This window comes from Chrysochloris asiatica, unplaced genomic scaffold, assembly GCF_000296735.1.
Source record: "Chrysochloris asiatica unplaced genomic scaffold, ChrAsi1.0 scaffold00315, whole genome shotgun sequence".
Classification (NCBI taxonomy): domain Eukaryota; kingdom Metazoa; phylum Chordata; class Mammalia; order Afrosoricida; family Chrysochloridae; genus Chrysochloris; species Chrysochloris asiatica.
The window spans coordinates 2476823-2503120 of record NW_006408833.1 but is presented as its reverse complement, the minus strand read 5'-3'; the positions used below and the strand labels follow the sequence as shown (position 1 = coordinate 2503120).

Sequence of the window (26298 nt, the reverse complement as noted above, 5' to 3'; positions counted from 1 at the left end):
TGGTTGATGATGCATGGAGGGGAGTGGAACCATGGCAATGAGATGATATAGGATGGAATGAATGAAAACTAAAGTTCTCTCATGTAAACTACCATATAATCCACAATAAAACATTAAAAAAAAAAAAAAAAGCTGTGGGCAAAGAAGGGAGGTGGAGCTTACCGGTGGATTAGGGAAAAGTTCAGTGCAGACCTCCACTAGCAATAATACAGAATACCAGATGAAGCAGGTTCAGTGGATGGTCCCAGAATTCTGAGAAACATGTAAAGGAATATTTAGAAAGTTTGAAGGCTTACAGCTGATAGAATCCCTCATCCACTTGTATAATAAAATGGCTGCTTGCCGTGCTTCCTCCCTCCCTACTGGAACTTCCTCTTTCCCTACCAGCATGACATCCCTAGTCAACCTATCATCTAGCACCACTAATCTCAACTCCTCCCTCCTCATCACCCAGTATAAAATCCTTCACCCAGCAACACCTCCCTCTCTTTTTCTTCAGACCTCCAATAAAGCCTTACACGTGGGTGTTTGTGTTACTGCTCATTCCACCTCACATTTATGGTGCCAAAACCTGGGAGGGACTTTTCCGTGACCGCGACAATCCTCAGTGCTCAGGTTGATCTGCCTCCCGACTGTCCCTCCTGAACCTGCCAACCAAACACCCACCCAGGGGCCCTCATCCATTGTCGTTGCTGACTTTTACAGCCACACACCGGTCAACAATCTCAGGGTGAGTGTTTGGGCATACCTCACTCTCTCGGGTCCTCTGTGCTGTAAAATTAGTCCTAGCGCTAGGCCAGACAGACTCTTCTCTGCCCGTGGTCCGGGATTGCTGCTCTCGGGGGACACCCCATCAGCTCAATTCCTTCCTCTTCTCTCAAGGGTCTAGCAATAGAGATGAGGACGCTCCTCTCTTTTGCCCCTCACCTCAGAGGCTTCCTGATTCTCACTCTAACTCTCTGGCCCATACTTATCATGGGAACCTCACCATCTAAACCCCTCACTCCACACCCTTGGGCTGCCTCCTGCACAATCTTAAGGCACTAGGTCTACAACCTGATATCAAGCCATGAGTCTTACTCTTTTTTTGTAATCAAGAGTGGCCTCAATATGAACATGATAATGGTTCCAAATGGCCGGAGAATGGCACCTTCAATTTCAACATCCTTCACGACCTTGATAATTTCTGTCAGCACAGCGGCAAATGGCCTGAGGTCCCCTACATACAGGCCTTCTTCTCTCTCCGTTCTTGTCCTTCTCTCTATCTGACTTGCGCCCGTTCTCAAATCCTACTAGTCCAAGAGAAACTACCCCCCAACCAAGACCCAAGCTCACTTCCTGATGCTTCCTCTTTTGACCCATCAGACCATGCCCATCTCCCACTTGCACTCCCCCCTTCATACAACCTTTCCTCCTCTTCTTCCCTACCCACTTCCTCTTCCCGCTCTCCTTCTCCCCATGGCTCTGTTCTACCACCATCTGGAGGTCAGGCCTCACCTCCTCTGCTGAACCTTCCCTCTCCACCACATACTGGGTGCCAAGACCACTCTCATCGGTCTCAACACCTGCCACTGCCTGCAACCCTGATGCCATTATGTGAGGTAGCTGGGGCAGAGGGTATTAGCTCAAATGGGCTTAAGAAGGTGAGTTTTCGGGGGCTGCCCTTAGTCTTGTTAGTGCTATGACATGTGTAACTCTAATGAAAGCTTGGTTAATTGTGTTTTTATAAGGCCATTTGCCCTTTCCACCTTGCCAGATGATTGAGGTCTGTATGGGATATGGAGTTTCTAGGTAATATTAAGGGCTTGGGAAGTGAGTTGGGTGATATGGGAGATGAAGGCAGGAATTTGTAGCAGAAGCAAGAAAACTGGTGTTTTCTGACCTGCCAGCCCCAGTGGCTCCTGAAGTGGCCATCTTGGGAGTGATGGAGTAAGTGAAGGATCAGAGCAGCTCTCCCACTGCAGGCATTTCACCCATCCTCAGAGATAAAGGTGTGGACATTCTTTTTTTTCTCTCTGTTCATTGGTCTCTCACTGTCTGCGCACCACCATTCTGGTGACTAGAGGGAGTGCCTGAGCGAGTGGACACCGCCTGGCCCCCAGAGGGTTCTACTACACATGCACACAGATCTGCTCAGCAGAATTTAAGAAGGGGAACATTCTGCTTAAAACCAAACAGCAGCACAAAATGGATACAGCTGGTGCTGAACTGTTAATCACCAGGAAAAAGACCTGAATAGGGAGTTGTGGAGTGGGAGACAGACATACTGAAAAGGAAACAGGATGAAAATTAAATCCTGAGTTATGTCATAATGACCAACAAAGACATCTTGAAATTTCTCAGGCAGCCTTAAAGTGAGAGGCCAAGAGGGACATTAAAGTCATATTTATATTTGGCTACAAAATTTATTTTTCTCTCTTCTCTCTTTTCTGCACTTATAGACTACAGTTTCCAATCTGTCTTTTTTTTTTCCCCCTAGGATGCATTTTTTATTTCTTTTAAAAAATCAAACAAGATAATGTATATAATATGCTACATTTTGTGAGTGTGTGTGTGTGTGATTAGAATATATTTTTGCGTTTGCTAACAAAGTGCTTACCCTGGGGGAAGGTGAGGCAGGGAAAATAGAATGGGGATACAGAGGTAAGAGCAAGACTTTTAAATATGCATCTTATGTTGTTTTGATATTTGAACCATGTGACTATTACATAATAAAGAGATCTGAGGTAAGGATACTTCTTTATTAGTCATTAAAGTCAGTACACTTCCTGTTGATTTCTAACAAAATCAAGGTAAGAAATCTTAGACTAAATGGGGAAACTTCATATTAACTCTTACCTATTTAAGTAGACAAGTTGAAGCCCTCCTGAATATTCTGGTTGCTAAACCACAATGATAAGTGAGATGGGTAGGAAATGTTACATAAAACTGTCCAAGGAGGCAAGACCTGGGGACTCATGGGCTCAGAGTCAATGGCATAGCCACAGAGGACTAGAATGGAGAGCAGGGCGGCCAGCCAATAAAAAGAGGGTGGACAGACGCAAGAACACCCATACTTGCAGATGATACCCACTTGACCTGGCTTCAATAACTGGATGAACAGAGCTCAACCCGAAGAAGAAAGAAGAGGGAAAAAAAGCGTTATCTGATACAATTCGATAAACATGACCTACACCTATAAATGTAGTATCTCAAAAGAAGAAACAAATCCCTGCTGCAAGAACTCTTCCCACCCCCTCCACACAAAGAGTAGACAGGGATGGGCAACTTAGACATTGGCTACCCAAAATGGGGGAGGGATACAAAGGTAAGAAGTGACTGGCTTACAAGCTTTCAAGAGGGAACCTAGATACAAAGGACGTGGAGGAAGGTAGAGTCTCCAATGAATAGTATCCAGCCTGTCCAGGAAGGGCTGATGAAATGAAATACAGATGGATCTCTTGTGATGCAATAGTGAATAATTGTTACCAGGACTGATTGTGAGGGTTGGAAATCTAAAGGTGGACATTTTATAGCAAGGAGGGGAGTGATTAACTTTTCAGTCTAGGAGCGGAGGACCCTGGGACCATCAATGGAGAAGAGCGGAGAGAAGGATCCTACCCAGAGAAGCAGTGAGGCCTGAAATGGAGGCAGAGAAGACGACGTGAAGAGATAGAGTGACTGGGGACTTGGGATCCAGAGAGGGAAAGGGGCTGAGGACTGTGGTGGGGGTGGGGGGGCAGGCTTGCAGGGTACACACTTTGGTTGGGTGAGGATGCATGGATGGGATGGTAACTATGCCAATGAAACAATGTATGATAGAACGAATGTAAAACTAATGTTCTCCCATGTAGACTAGCACACAATTCACAATAAAACATTTATTTAATAAATAAATAAAGATAACATATTAAAGTGAAATTCCAATTACAAATAGGTTTTTGGTGTGGAAGCCTTAGTTTTATAAAACTGCGAATATTCTAAGGCTAAGAAATTAATTATTGCATCATGCTATAAAAACTGCAAGTAATTTTTTTCACTCTCCATATTAGAGAAAGAATCCTCTGTCTGGACTTACAGCATACAAAATTGAGACAATTATGGGAATATAGTAAATATGTGTGTAGGCTTTCTGAGTAGCAGCTGGTGAGCTTAAACCACCGATCTTGAGGTTCAAACCAACTTTGTAGTCCAATGCATTAACCCATAGTGCTACACCAGAACTCCAAATATGTATATATATGTGGATATTAACATATAACACAGTAATAATGGAAGTGATTATGAAATCACCAATGGTTAAGTCAGAGGAATCAAGAAAAATACATCCTGGCATAAATAATTATATATTATTTCACATACTACATTGGTTTTTAGATGGTCACAGAAAATTTTTAATATTAGAAGAAAAAAATAAACTTTAAAACTGTCAAAAAAAAAACTGTCCAAGGGCTTTGCTACTTTCACCAAGCTGTCAGGCAGACATGGATTTCACACAGTTCATTCTTGTGTAACATTCCACACCTCTCTGGACTTAAACTCAATGCACATTTGAGCATGCATATTATACTAGAATTGAAAAACCCTCAAAGTAACAAAATGGCTATGCTGGAAATAGAGCTAGAGAAACTAGAGCTTTCCAAATTCATCAGTTACAACAACAGCCTAGAACAACAGTCTTGCTAAACCATTTTTAATATCTTTTTCTAGTTGACATTACATCATCCCCAGAGGTAGGAAAGTACACCCACTCCTCACTTATTGACATGGTTAGGTTTCAAAAACAATGTTATGTGAAAATTGGTGTTATGAAAAAATGGCAGGTGACCATATTACATAACTGCCAAATCTCTAAGCATCATGGTCCAGCCACGTTGACACATAACCATCACAGTTAGCATTATTTTCACCTAGCACTTTTGGGTTCCTTACTGTCAGACATACCTTTAATGTGCAAAATAGTTGGACCAAAGTTTCCACTAATGTAAACACGAAAAGTTGGGATAGCAAGATAGTTGATAAGTGAGAAGTAGGTATAATTAGAACTTTTGCTTTAAAATTACTTTCATCGTAGCTGAACTATGTAGTAGTTAAACCTCTGAATTCTTTTATAAAAGTCCAAACTTATATGCTAAATTGTTTTAGGAAGAATAAAATGTTAGAGATTACAACTAGAGAAGAGGTAGGCAATGAGATAAAAAAAGAAGCTGTTATCTTAAGACCAAAATGTACCAGATGGACAACAGCATGGTACTCTCTATCATACATGGCTGTATGTTTAAAATAAAAAAAATTTTTAATGTGTTACAAGCTGATAAGGGAAAAAAAAAAAGATTACCTGATAAGGAAGAATTGGCTATGTGTTATTTACTCATTCTGCTTTTACACACATCACTTATTTTACTATTAACAAACTTACAAAGCCATGTCACACAGGAGCCTATCACACTGGAAAAAGCTGGTGTCCCCCCACCCCCAACAAAGGTAGTGTTACGGAGATAAACCTCAAGAATTATTTAATATAAACATATGAGAATTCATAAATCATTGTACAGACCACCAAGAATTTTATCTGATTATTCAAAATTCATTTAAAATAATTTGCCCATGTATATAGGAAGTGAACCAGTTACCTAGAGGAAGAGTATGTATAATAACTTGGTTTGGTTTGCTTTGAAATTTGTGATTGCATCCCTAAGAATTTAAATTTGAATGGGAAGTATGGAACTGTATGAAGATTCTTTTCTCTCTGTGAAGGTGAGATTACCCTTTTAATACAGTGAACTGAAAATCACTCAGAAATGTCCATGTTCCACCTTGCCAGCAAAGGAGGACAGCTCAAGTTATGATTAAGAAATAATTTTATATGTTATTCTGAAAATCATATGCTCTGAGTCAATTCCCTTTAAATTTCTTCCCTAAAATTGGAAACTGTCACCAATCATTGAAATAATGAATCTCAAAGTCTGGTGTATTAACTTGATATCAGAAGCATACATACAAAAAAATTAATAATGGATATGACCAATATGGAGTTTTAGTGTAGTGCTGCAGGATAAAGTACTAGACTGCAAGGTCAGTTTGAACTAAGAGATCGGTGGTTCAAGCCCACCGGGTGCTCCTTAGAAACACCTCTATAAGTTGGAACTAAATCGTTGGCACTTAACAACAACATGCCCAAACAGACCCACACTTGGCTTCTAACCAACAGGTTGACAATCTGTTCCCATAAAGATTATAGCCTAGAAAACCCTGTGGGGTAGTTCTACTGTCACATAGATTGTTGTTGTTGTTGTTAGGTGTGTGGAGTCGGTTCTGACTCATAGTGACCCTGTACAGGGTTTCCAAGGCTGTAAATCTTTACGGGGGCAGAAAGCCTCATCTTTCTCTCACAGAACAGCTAGTAGTTTCGAACTGCCAACCTTGAGGTTAGCAGCTCAATTCGTAACCACTACTCTACCAGAGCTCTTTGTCACATAGATTACTATAAGTAAAAAAGTGGATTAGACTGTACCTAGCAGCAACCTAATAGTCCAGCTATTAAAATGTACTTGCAAAGAATCAAAGAGAAATCTCTAAGAAAATATGAAAAAAACTAGTGCAGAGCACTTAACACATTCAATCTTCCCTGTTGTTTTCTCTGGTCACTCAACGTTTCCAGTGAGTATGAGGGTGTCAACCACACCTTTTGATACAAGGAAGAAAATTTCCAATAACATTTTTAAGAAGTCAAGACCTGACAAAGTAAGACTCTGGATTGCCGTAATAATGATTCTTCATAGGTGATTAAAATATTCCTGTTACAAACAATTGATTTTAATTTATTTGAATAGTTGAGCTTTCATAAATTTTACATGATTCACAGCTCTTCAAAATCCCCTGTATCACCAACCAAGGGTAAGGTTCCATCTAGCTGTTTCATCTCTGGACAATCATTTGTTGTTAATATAATTGCATACAGACTGTGTTATTCCAATGACAAAGCAGCAGATTACAGCTCTACAGTTCACCTCTATTTAGACCAAAAATCACAGGATTTCATTTTGGTAATGTGTCAGAGCTTCAAAAATTGGAAATCACCAATCTTCATCACGTTGGCCTCCTGGCCCGTCCAGGACAGAATAACGTTGTAGGGGATTTATCATGGATAGACACATCAGGCTCTCACAGTGCCTGAACCGGAGTCACAACTGCTTGTTCCAAATGATGTCGCTGCTAACCTGAAGCCTTGGGTTTATTTTGTTTGGCAAATCACTCATCACTTTTATCTGCTGCCATTGCCTCATCCAACAATTTGTTTCCTTCTGGATCCATCTTGGAAAGTTCTCAAAATGCTTCATCCCCCACAAAGCAAATTTCATGCCCATCAGGGCTGGCCAGAATGACCACTTGTACTGTTGCTTTCCCTGGGGTATCTAGACTCACCAGAGGAGTCAGAATTTTCTGGTTCTCTCTTTTCATCAAGTCTTCTATGTCTGGCAACTCTTTCTTGGGGCATGAAAAGGCAATTCTTCCAAAAGCTGTGGCATGATCAACTGTACCCTTGATACCTTTTAGCTCCAGCTTACATTGGTTGTCAGCATAGCCCAGCAAAGCCCTTTGCTTCTGTTCATCTTTTTCATAGATTTTCATTCCCAGTAGATTAGACCAGTAGTTCAAGGACTTCTGAAGATCAGACACTGTTAGAGTAACTTTTAAAACACAATCTGAATGAGGTAGATTGCAATTCTGCAAATAGAACTTATATCCTCCTGGGGCCTCAGTTTCAAAAACACCTTCGGCAACTTCTCTGAGTGGCCACTCCACATTCCTGGCATTGCTGACAGCCTGGCTAGAGGCAAATGTGATGCCTGTGAAGTCATTGCCAAGTTTGTAGTCTCTGATGCCATAATTGTAAGTCAGTTCTGCAACAAAGTGATCATCCTCAGGTCCAAATCCCACCATTGTTTCACTCCATTTCCAATCATAAGGCCCATTACAAGCAGCTTTGCAGCCTTCTTCAAATTCCTCATGCCGCAGTATCTTCATCCCAAGGACATAACGGTAGGAATGTGCCATCTGGAATTGGTTTCCCACTTTGAATGTGAAATGTAGAGCTCGCCGAGCAGCCATGACTTCCACCGCCACGGGTTCCGTCATTCATACAACGCTGTACCATTCCAATCTGTCTTTTTGCTGTTGCTGTTTTGCTTTGTGGTTCCATTTTTACCTTCAGGAGACTCTTTCTCTCTACATTACCCAAGAAGAGACAGCAATTGAGGTCCTATAGTCAAGCACAATCATGCCCTATAAAATCCCATCATCCAAGCAAGAGCTAATACCATCTGCTATACACCAGATAGGCAGCCAACAACTTCTACAGTTACTCTGAGTTGAGTAATAAAAAAAGTAAAAAGGGAAGCCCATCTCCTGATCACATCTACTTGGAGGCAATCAGAAAACATAATAAAACATCAACATACATTCATCTAATTATTGAAATCACAGCTAATTATTGAAGATGCCCAAGAACATATCCAGAAACAAGATAGAGTGACAGACAAATGAGCAGGAGGTAGACCTAGACATCACATTGGAAAGAGAGCAGACTTTGGAAATTCTTGAGAAGAAATTCAGGAAAATAATACTGAGATGTATCCAAACACTCCACAGAGGGTTTGAGAAAAATAAGGAAGAAGTCAGGAAAGTGCTACAGGAACAATCAAATAAGATATATACAGCATTGGAAACAATTCAAAACCTGCAAAAAAGAGGTCCAAATGATGAATAATAAAATGTCAGAGATGGAAATTACCCTGAAAGGGCAAAGGAGTAGAACTGAAGACATGGAAGCGAGAACTAGTGAGATGGAAGACAAATCTTTCAATACTGCTAAAATAGAAAAGGAAGCAGGAAAAATGATTTTTTTTAAATCTGAAGAAAGTCTAACATTCATGTCGGACAATATGAAAATGAATAACTTAAGAATTATTGGCATTCTAGAACAGGAAGAATCACACAAGTCCACAGAGGAAATAGTTGAAGATCTACTGAAAGAAAATTTCCCTAACATCCTGAAAAACAAAAAGATAAACATTTGAGAAGCTCAACAAAGCCCAGGAAGGATAGGCCCCAAAAGAAAATCACCAAGACATATAATAATCAAATTCTCCAAAATCAACGACAATGAGAGAATCCTGAAAGCAGCAAGAGAAAAAAGAAGTGTTACATACAAAGGCAAACAAGTCAGATTAAGCTCGGATCTCTCAGCAGAAACTATGCAGGCAAGAAGGCAATGAGCAGACATATATAAAGCCCTGAAAGAAAAATAACTGCCAACCAAGAATCATCTACCCAGCAAAGCGTTCAATCAAATATGACAGTGGAAAAAATACATTCCCGGATAAACAGAAGCTAAGGGATTTTGCCAAATCCAACCCTGTGCTGAAAAAATCCTAAAGGGAGTTTTTTGGACTGAGAACCAGCAAGAACAGACAACAACCAGAGATTGACAAACGTGGCAACACCACCTGGAACTCAATCAACAAATGAAAGAATCCAGAACAGAACAAAACTAAAAGAATGAATTCAGAGTATCTGGGAAGTCAATCTATAATCAAAACAATTACAATGTGAAAGAAGGTAAAAACATAGGAACAGAGATTCAGGTGGTGAGAAGGTGAGGTAGATTACAGGACAAAATAGACTGTCAAATGGAGGGAAAAGTTAATAGAATATAAGATAACTTCAAACAAAATTAATACTTCACAACATACCAAGAAAATGAAAATCCAAGAAGAACATGGAAACATTAAAACTATGAAGAAACTGACAAGAAAGAACACACACAAAAAAAGAACTCAGCAGAAGAAGGCATGCAGAACAAAGAAACCAGCAGCACCACAAAAATCAAACAAATGACAGCAACTAATTCATACCTATTGACAATTACACTGAATGTCAATGGATTAAATGCACCAGTTAAGAAACAGAGAGTGGCAGAATGGATAAAAAAACAAGAACCTTCAATATGCTGCTGCAAAAGACACACATTACACACAAAGACAAAAAGAGACTAAAAGTTAAAGGATATAAAAAATATATGCTAAGCTAATTGTAATAAAAAAAAACAAGCAGGAGTGGCAATATGAATGTCTGATCAATTAAACGTCTTAGCAAAAGCCAGCATAATAGATAAAGATGGACATTATCTCATGATTAAAGGGTCAATTAAACAATAAAATGTAACCATAATAAATATCTACGCTCCCAATAAAAGAGCTCCAAAATAGATAAAGCAAACTATAATAGATGTGAACAAAGAGATAGACAAATCTACAATAATAGTAGGAGAATTTAATATAACACTTTCTAAAAAGGATAGAACAACCAGAAAGAAACTCGACAAAGACACAGAAGATCTAAACAACACAATCAGCCAAGTTGACCTCATAGATGTGCACAGAGCATCCAACCCAACAACACAATATACATTCTTTTCCAGTGCACATGGAACATTCTCCAGAATAGACCATGTGTTAGGACACAAAACAAGCCACCATAAATTTACAAACATCAAACTATTACAAAGCATCTTCTCAGACCACAATGCTAGAAAATGCTAGAAAATTAGAAATCAACAATAGGAAGCCCAAGGAAATAAAGTCAAATACATAGAAACTGCTTCAAAGCTAATAAAACATGAATTCACAAAGTCCTAGAAACAAATAAGAATGAAACAATAAGATACCAAAATCATAGGGACACGGCAAAAGCAGTGCTCAGAGAACAATATGTTGCAATAAATGCACACATCCAAAAAGAATAAAGAATCTAAATCATAGATTTACTAAAGCAAATGGAAGAAATGAGGAAGTTAAAAGAGCTTAACAGAAATTTCAAAGGGCAGTTCAAGAAGACAAAGTCAAGTATTAAAATGTGCAATAACCTGGAGTTAGAAAACCAACAGGAAGAAGATGTTCAGCATTTCTCAAGCTGAAAGAATTGAAGAAAAAATTCAAGCCTCAACTTGAAATACTGAAGGATTTGATGGTCAAAATATTGAATGAAGACAAAAGCATCAAAAGAAAATGGAGCCCCATCCAGAATCTTCTTAGGTGGGATATTCCCACTAGAAAGGACAAGTAGACCAGCCTGGAACAGCTAGAGCAATAGAAGATACATCTTCAAAGAAAGAATAGCAAGAAAAATCCAAAACAAAAATGGCAGTATGATTGGCTACTATAAGAACAAGCAAGTTGGAATTCCGGTTTTGGCACTGGCAGAGACAGCCAGGTAGGAAAGTTTCCGTGGGAGAGGGATTGAAAACCCAGAGAAGCTGTGCTCACGGAAAAACATCAGAGCTCTGGATCTAGCATAAGGTGCGAGGTGTCAGTTTCCCACACGCAGAAGTGGAAAAATCAAGATATAAAGAAAAATACTGTGAGTTAGGAGTTGCTCGAGATAGGACTCCCTCTGCGGTCACCCCAAAAGCGTGGAGAGCAGAGGGCAGGTAACAATCAGACTGGCACAGAGAACCTGTACTAAAAGCGGTGCATTGACATTTGCAAAAGGAGGTGCAGGACATTCTATACATTTTTTCCAACTCTTTCCTTTGCCCAGCCCAGACGCCTTCAGGCAGGTGGATGCACACCCTCAAAAAAAATGTCCAGTGCTGAGCCTACAGTTGTCCATGGCACAGAGAGAAAGAGCTTGGCAGCCGCTTATGACATTAGCCTCGGGGTTGTAGCCCTAAAATTAACTTGTGCAGGACCCTTTACTCCAGCCTACCTAGCAAGAAAAAAGCAAGCCCATCAGGCCTAACAGACAAACCATATGAACAATCTGTAAAACCCCAACATAAAACAATAATGGCAGTCTGACTGTTTACTACAAGAACAAGTAAGCTGTTCATCTGGGAGCCATCAAAGCAATTGGTTGGGACTCCTCAGAGAAAACTCCCTTCCAAGACTGAGACTCTAAGGGAATATATGAGAAGGCATGTGGTCTGGCTGGTGACCATGTTGGTCACCGATAAGGGGAAAGGGGGGAATAAACAGCAATGAAGTTGCAAGCTAAGCCCAACCACATTCAACAGACCCCTGTGAACCCGGGTGGAGACCTGGATGGCCAGCAATATGGCAAGACCCAGGGACTCCTGGATCCAGAGTCAGTGACATGGCCACAGAGGCCTAGAGCAGAGAGTGAAGCGTCCAGCTGATATGAAGTGAGGGGAGATGCACAAGAACATCCATACTTGCAGATAGTATCCACTTGACCTGGCTTCGATGGCTGGATGATCAGAACTCGACTAGAAGAAGAAAGAAGAGGCGAAAAAATAAGACTAACCTACTACAATTGGATGAACTTTACCTATACTTATGGATGTAAAAGCTCAAAAAAGGGAACAAACCTTTACAGCGAGGATCACTCCTATCTCCTTGGTACACAGAGTTGACAGGGATAGGCAACTTAGACATTCGCTACCATAAATGGGGGGTGCGGCATTGTGGGTTAATGTGTCAGGCTGCAAAGCTGTTTGAACTGCAAAGTTGGTGGTTCAAGCTCACCAGCTGCTCCTGGGAAACCCTATATAGGGTTGCTATAGGTCAGAATTGACTCGACAGCACTTAACAAGAACAACATAAAGGCAAGAAGTGACTGGCTTTCAAGCTTTCAAGAGGGAGCCTAGTTCCAGACAGGATGGGGGAAAGTAGAATCTCCACTGAATCATTTCCAATTGGTTGGGACCAGGCTGGCGAAAGGAAATGGGGATAAGACTCTTGTGGTACAATAGTGAATAATTGCCATCAGGACTGACTGTGAGCATAGGAAATATAGAGGTAGATGTTTTTTGATAAAAGGAGGAGAGTGATTGATTTTGCAGCCCAGGAGCGGCAGTCCCTGGGACCATCAAATGAGAATGGAGAATGGAACCCTATCCAGAGAGGCAGTGACACCAAGAATGGCGACAGAGCCGATGATGTGGACAGGTGGAGCAGCTGGGGACACTGGACTTAGGGAGGGTGAAGGGCTGTGTGCTGGCAGCTGGGGGGCAGGCCTGTGTGGTGTATCTTTAGTTATCTGATAATGCATGGAGGGGATTGTAATCATTGCAATGAAATGAAATACGATAGGATGAGTATAAAGCTGATGTTCTCCCATGTAAACTTCACAATAAAAACTTAAAAAAAAAAAAAAAGGAACAAGCAAGTTGTTCGCTGGAGAGCCATCAAGGCATGGAATCAAGTCCCTTCAGGACAAATCCCCCTCCAAAACTGAATCTCAAAGGGAACACATGAACAGGCATGTAAGTTTGCTGGCAACCACATTGGTCTACTGGTGAGTGAAAGAGGGGGAAAGGCAGCAATGAAGATATGGGTTGAGTTCAACCATATTCCATTAACTCCCATTGACCTGGAGATGAGAGAGAGAAGAGGGAGGGGTGGTTGGTCCAAAGTGTGGTGAGACCTGGGGACTCCTGAGCCCATGGACAAGGACATAGCCACAGAAGACTAGAGCTGAGAGTCAAGCATCCATTGATATGAAGTGAGGGGAGATGCACAAGAACACCCCAACTTGCAGACAGTACCCATTTGACCTAGTCTCAATGGCTTGATAATCAGAACTTGACTAGAGGAACATTAAAAAAAAAACAATTTATGATAAAGGAAACAAGTGTAAATTGCTATAATTCGATGAACTTGACCTATACTTATGGATGTAGTAGCTCAAATACCAACTGAGAGGGAAGGAGCCTTCATATCAAGTATCAATCCTATCCCATCTGTATACAAGGTAGATAGGGACAGGCAACTTAGACATTGGCTACCCAAAATGAGGGGGTGATAAAGGCATAAAGTGACTGGCTTACAAGTTTTCAAGAGGAAGTTTAGCTTAAGAGTGTGCGGGGGGAAGATAGAGTCCCCACTGAATAGTTTTCATCTTGTTTAAACAAGTTTGGTAAAAAGAGATGGGGATAAGATTCTTATGATTCAATAGTGAGTAATTGTTATCATGACTGATTGCGACTGTTGCAACTATAAAGGTGGAAGTTTTGTTAACACAAATGGGGGAGTAGTTAATCTTACAGTCCAGAAACAGAGGATCCTAGGACCATCAAGGGAGATAAGCACAAACCGAATGCGGGACCCTATCCAGAGAAGCAACAACACCAGAGATGGAGACATAGATGTGGACATACAGAGAGGGAGCAGCTGAGGACTCTGGACTCATGGAAAGAGAGGGACTGGGTGCTGGCAGCCAGGAGGAAGGCCTGCAGAATGTGCCCTTTTGTTGTTTAAATTATTATATATTCCTGAGTGTTTTTGTATACATTCCCCACCCCCACCCCACCCCCAAAAATAAAACAAAGGAAATGGAAGCAAATGATGTTGAATGGTGATGCACGGAGGAAATTGTAATCTTTGCAATGAAACGATGGTATGGAGCCGATGTTCTCCCATGTAAACTATCACTCACTTCACAATAGATACTTAAAAAGAAAGAAAATGGAAGACTTCCGTCAACTTTGAGACGAGAGAGAAGAGGAAGTGCTGGTTGGTCCGGAGTGTAGCGATACTTGGGACTCCTCATCCCATGGACAAGGACCTAGCTACTGAGAGCTAGAACTGAGAGTGAAGCATCCAGCTGATATGAAGTGAAGGGAGATGCACAAGAACACCCAAACTTGCAGATAATACCCATCTGACCTAGCTTCAATGGCTTAAAGATCAGAACCCGACTAGAGGAAAATAATGAAATTTAATAAAGGAAGCAAGTGTAAATTGATACAATTTGATGAACTTGACCTATACTTATGGATATAGTTGCTCAAAATACCAATCAAGAGGGAAGGAGTCTTCACATCAAGAATCAAACCTATCTCCTCTGTACACAGGGTTAATAGAGACAGGCAACTTAGACATTGGCTACCTAAAATGGGGTTGGGCATGCTAAAAAGGCACAAAGTGACTGGCTTACAAGTTTTCAAGAGGAAGTGTATTTCAGAGAATGTGGGGGAAGGTAGAATCCCCACTGAAAAATTTACCTCTTGTCTAGATGGGTCGGGTGAAAGGAGATGGGTATGGGTTCATTGATTCAATAGTGAGTAGGTATCATACCTAATTGTAATTGTCACAACTGTAAAGGTAGAGGTTGTGTAACAAAAAAGGGGAGTAGTTAATCTTGCATTCCAGGAACAGAGAACCCTAGAACCATCAAGAGAGAAGAGCATGAGCTAAATTTGGGACCCTAACTAGAGAAGCAGCAACACCAGAGATGGAAGAGGTGATGGCCTGGAGAGATTGAGCAGCTGAGGACTCTAGACTCATGTAAAGAGAAAGGCTGTATGCTGGAAGCCAGGAGACTGGCTTCCAGAAAATGCCCTGTGGTTGTTTAAATGATTATATATCCTTGCGTGTTTTTTGTTTTTTATATAATGCACTAGATGGTAGACATGCATTGACATGGGTGAGGGGACAGGCAATCTATAACCAGAGGTAGGTTGGCAGAGGAAAGATGGGGATGGTGGGAGAAACAGGGAAGAATGTAGTGGTTGGAGTAAATTGAGGTAAATGCTGTTAATTGTTGGTGCATGGAGAGGATTGCAACTATATAATGAAGCAATGTATATGATTTGTTGAATGTGAAACTGATGATTTGCTTTATAAACCTTCACTCAATTCACAATAAAAAGTTAAAAAAGAAAGAAATAAAACAGTCACTGTACCAAAAAGACATGGATGGTGTTCAACCATTTCAAGAGATAGAATATAAGCAAGAGCCAATGGTACTGAAAGAAGCCCAAGATGCACTGAAGACATTGGCAAAGAACAAGAATCCAGTATTGATGAAATACAAATTGAAATATTTCAACAAACTGATGCAGCACTGGAGGCACTCACTCATCTATGCCAAGAAATCTGGAAGACAGCTACCTGGCCAACTGATTGGAATAGATATATATTTGTGCCCATTACAAAGAGAGGGGATCCAAAGGAATGTAGAAAGCATCGGGCAATATCACATGAAAGTAGCATTTTGCTATAGATGATTCAAAAATGACTGCAACAGTACATTGATGAGGAACTGCCACAGGTTCAAATCAGATTTAGACGAGGACATGGAATGTGGAATATCATTACTGATATCAGATGGATCTTGGCTGAGAGCAGCGAATACCAGAAAGATGTTTACCTGTGCTTGGTTGACTATGCAAAGACTTTCAACTTTGAGGATCATGACAAGTTATGGCCAACATTGGGGGAGAATCATTATTCCGGATCACTTAATTGTACTCATGAGGAACCTGTGCACATACCAAGAGGCAGTCATTTGAGCAGAACAAGGGAACATTGAATGGTTTAATATCAGGAAAGGTGTGTGCCAGGATTGTATCTTTTCACCATACTTGTTCAGTTTGTATGTTGAGTAAATAATTCAAGAAGCTTAATTATATGAAGAAGAACATGGCATCAGGATTGGAGGAAGACTCATTAACAACCTGCAATATGCAGATGATACAACCTTGCTTGTTGAAAGTGAAGAGGACTTAAAATATTTACTGATGAAGATCAAAGACCACACACAACCTTCGATATGGGTTACACCTCAAAGTAAAGAAAATAAAAATTCTCACCACTGGACCAATCAATACCATCATGATAAATGGAGAAAACATTGAAGACTTCCCTTTGCTTGGATTCACTACAAACATTCATTCATGAAAGCAGCAGTGAAGAAATAAAATGACGTATTACATTAGGCAGATTTGCTGCCAAGAGCAAAGATACCAGCTTGAGGACCAGCCCCAGCACGTTTATTTCAAGGATTTTTTTCCGAAGAGGGGTGCGACGTCAGCGGAAAAAGAATTACACGAAGTCAATAAGTCATAATGAATTCAAAATCTTCTTATTACATGCTTTATTCTCTCATTCTTTACTGTCTTGCTCATTCTTTACTCCCCTGCTCTCCTGCTTCTAATCCTTTACACTACACTACTGCATTTTCTACACTACTTTTTCCTTCTCCCTCCCTCTCCTGCTTTTCCCTTCTTCTTCCCTCTCCTCTTTCATTCTCCTCCTGCTTCTTTAATCCCCTTCCATTTCTTTACTCCCCCCTCTCCTGTTTTCCCTCTCTATTCTTCTTCTTACATGCTTTTTTATCCTTCTCCTTCCTTCTTCTCACTACTCCCCTCTACTTTTTCCTTCTCTACATTACTTCTTCTTTACCTACCTTCTTCCTCCTCCTATTCTATCTTACAACCCCCTTATATACCATTACAAAAAACATTGCTTTCATAGTAATCAATGTCTTCAAAATACAATCTATTCTCAGGCACATTTTTCATGGTTTACGACCCTTAGATTTACAACAAAGATGAAAAGTTACAGCAAAGAGACATTATCTCAAGGCATAAGAGACATTCTGGTGCCTTGAAACCTTTTAGCTAAAACATTTGTTCATACATAAATAACTTCTATTCTTTTCTCTGAGAAGCAAGTTAACCTTCACATAACCTTTGTCTGTTAAGTCTTGTTACTTTTAGTTGTTAGGTGCAATTAACTCTCCATTAACTTCTTCCATACACTATCTGTTTATAGCCTACAAAAACATCACCTATCAGAATATTTAAAAAACTGAGGCTATGAAAAATAACTTCTCTGTTTTACTGATCATTAATTTAAGAATGTCTAAATCAGACTTTTTATTTAGTATCTGTATATACCCATAGCCTTTATCTATAGTCTAATTGTTTTTAGGAATTCTTGTACCCACAGCCCTTATTTATGGCCTAGTTGCTTTTAGGAATTCTTTATTGCCTTAAACTAAGGCTACAAGGAAGAATGTTTATAATCACTAAGCCTAAGCTGGTAGTAATTCAATTGACAAATCCTGTCTCCTAGTAGTCTTAAGAACATTGTTAATATAAGTATTAAAACTACCTATGACTACAAGTAGAATAAAATGTAGCTAATATATGGCTTCTAACTTTTAATAAAAATATACTAAAGTGTAGTATGCTGTTGTTGTTGTTAAGTGCCGTCGAGTCAGTTCCGACCCATAGCAACTCTGTACAGGGTTTCTGAGGGTGTAAATCTTTACGGGAGTAGAAAGCCTCATCTTTCTCCCGCGGAGCGGCTGGTAGTTTCGAACCGCTGACCTCAAGGTTCGCAGCCCGATTCGTAGCCACTACGCTACCAGAGCTCCTTATAAAGTGTAGTATACTTTTAATAAAAATATACTAAAGTGTAGGAGAGTCAAAATCTAAAGTAAAGGGGTACTAATAAAATCATGAATAAATCAGAGAATGATTCAACAAGAATGTAGGAGAGTCAAAATCTAAAGTAAAGGGATACTAATAAAATCATGAATAAGTCAGAGAATGATTCAACAAGAGAAAATTTAACTAGGGGCCTGCGCATAAAATAATTCTTTGTGGTTCTGCCATCCAAAGAAAATAATTCATTGTAGCTCTGCTAAAACAATGAATTATTCTATGCCCAGGTTTCCCTGTGTCTCATTTCTTTATTTCAATTTCTTGATTAATATGTCTCAATTTATTCATTTTAATTCCTTAATTAATTATGGCTCCTGCCAGAGGACTAAGGTGAACCTGATTGACGCTATGGTATTTCCAATAGCCTCATTTGTGTGGCACTGTGGGTTAATGTGCTGGACTGCAAAGTCTATTTGAATCACAAGGTCGGCAGTTCAAACCCACCAGCTGTTCCTCGGAAACCCTATACAGGGTCACTATGGGAAGGAACTAACTCGACGGCACTTAACAACATATGTATATGAAAGTTGGACAATGAATAAGGCCATAGAAGAATTGATGCATTTGAGTTACAGTGTTGGAGAATATTAAAGGTTCCATGGATTGCCAGAGTAACAAACAAATCTGTGTTGGAAGAAGTACAGCCTTAGAAGTCAGGATGGTGAGACTTCATCTCTCATACTTGGTACATATATATTATCAATAGGGACTAGTCCCTGAAGGACATCATTCTTGGTAAAGTGGAGGGTCAGCAAAAAAGAAGAACCCCAACAAGATGAATTGGCGCAGTAGCAGCAGCAATGAGCTCAAGCTTAACAACAATTTGTGAGGATGGTGCAGGGCCAAGCAGTGCTTCGTTCATAAAGTACATAAACTCGCTATGAGTTGTAACCCACTCAACAGCATCTAACAACAACAACAATAACAATGAACCCTGGTGTGATGTTATAGGATAAGCACTGGACTAGTAACACCATAAGATCAACAGTTCAAACCCACCAGCTGCTCTTGGAAACAAGGCCACTTTAGTTCAGAACCAACTCGATACCACACAAAAACAATAATTATATTAAAGTATTTTCAATCACCTTATGTGCATACGAAAGCTGGACAGCGAATAAGGAAGACCGTAGAAGAATTGATGCTTTTGAGTTATGGTGTTGGAGGAGAATGCTCTTTTGCCATGGGCTGCCAAAAGAACCCAAAGATCCGTTTTGGAAGAAGTGCAGCCAGAGTGCTCCTTGGAGGCCAAGATGGCCAAACTTCATTTCTCATACTTCGGACATATTGTCAGGAAGTCGCTGGAGAAGGATATCATGTTTGGTAAGGTGGAGGGTCAGAGAAAAAAAGGAAGACCCCCAACGAGATGGATTGGTCAAAGGGCAGCATTGATGGACTCAAGCATGGCAACAGTAGTGAGGTTGGCCCAGAATCGAGCAGTGTTTTATTCTGCTGTGCGTAGGGTACCGACTGGATGCCACCTAACAACAACAACAACAACATTTTACTGAGAGAGCTTGTTGGTATACATCCACTGTGATAGTTAAGGTTTTGGATCAACTTTACTGGGCTAGAATTCTTAGTGGTTTGGTAGTTGAGATGCAGTTATCCCCATAATGAGATCTAATATAATGTAATTAACACAATGATGTTAATTATATTCCCATTAAATTCCTAGTCTGTGGGCTCCCTTTTACTCTTTTGGTGAAATGGTTTTTTGTTGTTGTTGTTTTAAATTAAAATAGCTACAAACAAATGCTAAGTTATGCTGTAAAACTTCTGTGTTTTGTCTTTTTTTTTTTTTTTTTAAGTATTTATTGCGAACTGAGTGATAGTTTACATGGGAAAACATTGGCTTTACACCATCGTTTCATTGCAATAATTACAATTTCCTCCATGAATCATCATTCTTCAGTATTCACTTCCATTCCCTGTTTTTTGTTTTGTTTTTTTGTTGTTGTTGTTTTTGTATGTATGTTTGTTTGTTTGTTTGTTTGTTTGGGGGGGGATGTAGGCAAAAACACTCAGGAATATATAATAATTTAAACAACAAAAGGGCACATTCTGCAGGCCTGCCTCCTGGCCGCCAGCACCCAGTCCTTCTCTTTCCATGAGTCCAGAGTCCTCAGCTGCTCCCTCTCTCCATGTCCTCATCTCTGCCCCATCTCTGGTGTCACTGCTTCTCTGGATAGGGTCCTGCATTCTGCTTGTGCTCTTCTCCCTTGATGGTCCTAGGGTCCTCTGTTTCTGGACAGTAAGATTAACTACTCCCCCATCTGTGTTACAAAACTTCTACCTTTACAGTTGTAACAGTCGCAATTAATCAGGATAACAATTACTCACTACTGAATCATAAGAATCTTATCCCCATCTCTTTTCACCAAACTTGTTTAAACAAGATGAAAACTATTCAGTGGGGACTCTAAGCTAAACTCCCTCTTGAAAACTTGTAAGCCAGTCACTTTGTGCCTTTATCACCCCCTCATTTGGGTAGCCAATGTCTAAGTTGCCTGTCCCTATTTACCCTGTATACAGAGGGGATAGGATTGATACTTGATGTGAAGGCTCCTTCCCTCTCAGTTGGTATTTTGAGCTACTACATCCATAAGTATAGGTCAAGTTCATCAAATTATAGCAATTTACACTCATTTCCTTGGTAAAATCTTTTGATGCATGTAAGTTTCTAATTTTTAGTACATCCCAGTTATCTATTTTGTCTTCTACTGTTTGTGTGCTTATTGTAATGTTTGATATAGTGTATGTATGCCATGTATTAGAGCCCCTAAATTTGTTCTTATTTTTTCCATTGATGATCTTTATAGTTCTAGGTTTTACATTTAGGTCTTTAATCCATGTTGAGTTTGTTTTTGCATATGGTGTATATATACATATTGTATATGTATATTCTTCTGCATATCGATTTCCAGTTTTACCAGCACCATTTTTTGGAGAGACTATCTCTTGCCCACTTAATGTGTTTTGGCTCTTTGTCAAAGATCAGTTGACTGTATGTGGATAGAATTACTTCTGGGTTCTCAATTCTGTTCCATTGATGTATGTATTATTCATTGTGCCAGTACCAGACTGTTTTGACCACTCTGACCATGTAGTAAATTTTGAGATGAGGGAGTGACAGGCCTCCAACTTTGTTCTTCTTCTTAAGTAGTGCTTTTTTTTTTTTTTTTTTCATCCAAGTCCTTTTTCCTTTCCATATAAAATAAAGTTCATGGTCATTTTTTCCATCTCTTTAAAGAATGATGTTGGAATCTGGATTGGGATTGCATTATATCTATAGATTGTTTTGGGTAGTATTGACATTTTCATAATATTAAGTCTTCCTATCCATGAACATGGTATATCTTCCATTTTTGTAAATTTATTTTGGTTTCTTGTAGTAGTATTTTATAGTTTTCTTTGCATGGGTCTTTTGTTTCTCTGGTTAGTTTTATTCCTAAGTATTTCATCGATTGGGTGGTTATTGCAAATGGTATTGTTTTCCTAATTTCTTTTTCAGAGCTGTCTTTATTAGTATAAAAGGATCCAACTGATTTTGTATATTGATCTTGTACCATTCAATGAGTTTCCATAATTTTCTTGCTGAGTCTTTGGGACTGCATATAGGTTCATATCATCTGCAAATAATTTTACTTCTTTGCCAATGTGGATAGCTTTAATTTCTCCTTATTGCCTTATATCTCTGGCTAAGACTTCCAACACAATATTGAATAGGAGTGGTGACAAAGGACATCCATGTCTGGTTCCTGTATACAAAGGGAATGCTTTCAGTTTCTCTCCATTGAGAGTAATGTTGGCTGTTGGATTTGTATATATGTTCTTAATTATATTGAGGAATTTCCCTTCTAATCCTACTTTAGTGAGTGTTTTTATCAAGAATGTACATTGGGTTTTGTCAAATGCGTTTTCAGAATAAATCAATATGATCATGTGGTTCTTTTCCTTTATTTATATAATTGATTATGCCCTTCTTTGTTTCTTATGATGGTTTTTGCCTTAAAGTCTATTTTATCAAAAATTATTATTGACACTTCTGCTAGTTCTTGATTGCCATTAGTTTAATATTTTTTTCATCCTTTAATTTATAATCTGTTTGTCTTTGTGTGTAAGGTTTGTGTCTTGCAGATAGCATATTGAAGAATCCTGTTTTCTTATCCATTCTCTACTCTCTGTCTCTTGACTAGTACATTTAATCCATTGACATTCAGCATAATTACTGACCAGTATGAGTTGATTGCAGTCAATTTGCTGTGTGGCTTTGTGTGTGTGTGTGATGATGGTTTCTTTATTCCTGCTTTTCTATGCTGAGTACATTTTTGTGTGTGCTCTTTTTCTTGTCAATTACTTAATAGTTTTAATGTTTACAAAATATTTATGGATTTTCCTTTTCTTGATTTGATGTGAAGGTGTATTTCCTTGCAGTTCTCCTGTAATTTATTAATATTTCCCCCATTTTAAAACAGTCTGTTTTATTTTGAAATCTACTCAACCATTTGGAATTCTGTAACTATACTTTTCCCTCTGTTTGCTTTGTGGTGGTCTTAATTAAAGGTTGATATCTCTAATACCCTATTTTCAGTCTTGTAGTTTTGTTTGCCTCTGGATTCTTCTGTATCTGGATTGAATGCTGGGTGGTGTTGCCATGCCTGTCAATCTCTGGTAGTTGTCTCTGTTGTTTGTTCTCAGTCCAAAGCACTCCATTTAGCATTTTTTGTAAAGTTGGCTTGGTTTGTACAAATTCCTTTAATTCCTGATTATCTAAAAATGTTCTAATTTCACCATCATATTTGAGGGACAGTTTTACCAGGTATATGATTCTTGGTTCACAGTTGTTGTTTTTTTCTTTCAGAGTTTTGTATATGTCTCTCCATTGCCTTCTTGCCTGCATGGTTTCTGCTTGAACATCAGAGTTTAATCTTTTTTGTTTTCCTTTGTAGGTAACATTTCTATTTTTTCTTTTTGCTGTAAAAGGAAGCCTTATTGTTTTCATTTAGCCATGGCTTAGAAGACAGGCAACAGGGTGGTGGCGATGTGGTCTCTGTGGCTGGAGGAAGAGGTTCAGGTAGAAGGTCGGAGGGCAGGGAAATGCTGAAGGCCCCTCACAGGTTGTTGGGTTGCACAGGTTCCTAGTTGTGCTTGACAGTGAACCTCTCCAAGAAATATTCTACCAGCCCTGCCTGGGAGTCAGCCACCCTGCAGAGATTGGTCAGGTGGTCACCCATCTTCTTGATAATTTTCACCTCATCAATGAAATTGTTCTCCAGACAGTCACAGAGGTGGGGGTCTGTGTGGGTAGCACTCACAGCATACAGATCCAGAAGGGAGTTCTTCAGGTTCTTCTCCAGGGCCAGGGTGGCTTCCATGATGTTCAGGGGTTTTCCCCACTCATCTTAGACAGCTTCTGCACATCCTAGAAGAGAGTGTGACTACCATGCTGGTTTTGCAGTTTCAAGACACCCTTGTGCTTCTCTCGTTTGCCAACTTGCTAAAGGAGTGTCCCACTCTTTCCAAGGCCACATCATTGCAATCAAAATAGAAGCCCAGAGAAAGGTAAGTGTAAGAGGCCCGCAGGTGCAGATTGACCAGACAGTTGATGCCGGCTTCCACTTCAGCAGTATAATTGTGATGGATCTTAGAGTTCATAGTTGATTGAAGATTTGGAGCTAACCACACATGCATACACACACACACACATACACACAAAGGAGCTCTGGTAGCGTAGTGGTTACGAGTTGGGCTGCTAACCTCAAGGTCAGCAGTTCAAAACTACCAGCAGTTCCATGGGAGACGTATGAGGCTTTCTGCTCCAGTAAAGATTTACAACCTCGGAAACCCTATGCAGGGTTGCTCTGGGTCGGAACCGACTCGACAGCACTTAACAACAACACACACACACAAATAGTGTTTAGCTGGTCCAGTAACCGGGAATGGCCAAGATGGTCCCAGAGAAGAGATTGTGCCAAAAGAGAAGGTTAGAGGTGGTCTGAGGTTGAAGGTGGGGACTCCCAGATCTGTTCCATCCAAACACTGTTGAAGCAAGAGAACACATCCATGGGCCTGCCAGGCTTGTTTGGAGGTATCATTTCTCTTTTCCTGAGCTGCTTTCAGGATTCTTTTATTGTCTTTGATTTTGGAGAATTTGGTTTTGATATGTCTTGGTGATTTTCTTTTGGGATCTATCCTGCTTGGGGTTTGTTCAGCTTCTTGAATAGCCATCTCATCTTTCATGTTGTTAGGAAAATTTTCTTCCAGGAGGTCTTTGACTAACTTTTCTGTGCTTTTCTTTCTCTTCCTGTTTTGGAATTCCAATCACCCATAATTTATTCCTCTCCATGTTGACCCACATGAATCTTAGCAAAAAGAAAATAATGCAGAAAGAAAAAGAACATAAACAAAATTTAAAACTGGGCACTGCTTTCTCTCCACCAGTAAGCAGTATGCTTCTACACCACCAACTGGCCTTTTGCCTTCACAGCTGCCCAAGAAAGTTCAAGAGGCTCCCGTTGCACCTGTCCAGCCTCACAGATTACCAGTTTTTTTTCTTTTTTCCCACACTCTTCTCTACCCTGTACACCTGTTTAGCTGTTTCTCCTAGTGAGAGCCAGTCCAGGGCTGCTTGGGACTTATTTTGCCAAATTGTAGCTGGGCCTGCCCAAGTGGGTTTACTGAAAATAGATCCTACCTCCACTAATGGGGCTCACAACCTTGGTACCCACCTCTGAGCTGTTCTGATCACCTGGGAAGTGGAAGCTTCCCCGGGGGTGCACACTAGTGGAAGTCGGACATACCTCTGGTCACCAGGTAAGGGCAATGAGAGGGAGGAAAAATCGCAACTTTATCTCTGCAAGCCACAGATAGGTTTCTGCAGCATGAATATGTTTTCTTATCTATAAAGCTGCTCACAAATACTTAATGGCTATGGCCAAACATTTCTTATACTAACAGAGCTGATATTAATGAAAATTAAACCTACAGTCTTAATGTAAGAGTGGCTGAATTATAATTCCAGCTGAATTCCTAATCTCAAATGGTGAAGGCATTGATTAGGAAAAAATGCAATCCTGAAATTTAAGATGAAGAAATATGGTCAATCAGAAAGCCCTTAAATTCTGTCAAATCACTCTTGCCAACAGCACCACCCCTCCCATGTGAAGAGATTACTCCATCTTTGTCTATTCATCCATTATCAGTGAAACCAGTATTTTCTTTGCCTCCACTTGATCAGATTAACCAAACTATGACTGCTGAGATGGTGCCTAGGGCATTTTCTGATGCAGATGTGTTGCTGAAAGTTCCCAGGAAACACCTCCACTAATTACTGCTTCAAGACCTATTACCAGAGTTAAGTCTCAGCAATACCCAAAAGGTGAAGTACAAATTGGGACCCAGGAAGAAGTATGATGTTGTTGTTAGGTGCTCTCAAGTTGGTTCCAACTCATAGTGACCCTATGCATAACAGAACAAAACACTGCTTAATCTTTGTTCTCACAATTGTTGTTACGCTTGAGCCCACTGTTGCTATCACTGTGCCAATCCATCTCATTGGGGGACTTCTCATTTTCACTGGCCCTCCCTCCATTTTACCAAGAATGAGTCTTTCTCCAGGGACTGGTCCCTCCTGATAATATGTCTGAAGTATGAGACAAAGTCTCACCATCCTGGCTTCTAAGAAGCACTCTGGCTGTACTTCTTCCAAAACACATTTGTTTGCTCCGCAGAAAGTCAGTCCATGGTACTTTTAATATCTTCTCCAACACCATAACTGAAATGCATCAATTCTTTGGTCTTCCTCATTCATTATCCAACTGTCACATGCATGTTGTTGTTGTCAGGTGCCATTGAGTCTGAACCGACTCATAGCGACCACATTGCACAGCAGAATGAAACAATGAATGTCCAATCCTGGGCCAACCTCACTACCACACTTGACGCCATCAATGATGCCACCTGGTTGATCCATCTCCTTGGGGGTCTTCCTCTCTTTTTCTGACCCTCCATCTTACCCAGCATGACATCCTTCTCTAGCGACTGTTCCCTCCTGACAA

At 40.1% G+C, this 26298-nt stretch overlaps 2 pseudogenes; both read right to left on the bottom strand.

Moving 5' to 3' along the window:
• Nucleotides 1–7194: 7194 nt before the first annotated feature.
• On the bottom strand, nucleotides 7195–8091 carry LOC102818105 (annotated as a pseudogene).
• Nucleotides 8092–23379: 15288 nt separating this feature from the next.
• LOC102817740 lies at nucleotides 23380–23896 on the bottom strand (annotated as a pseudogene).
• Nucleotides 23897–26298: the final 2402 nt, after the last annotated feature.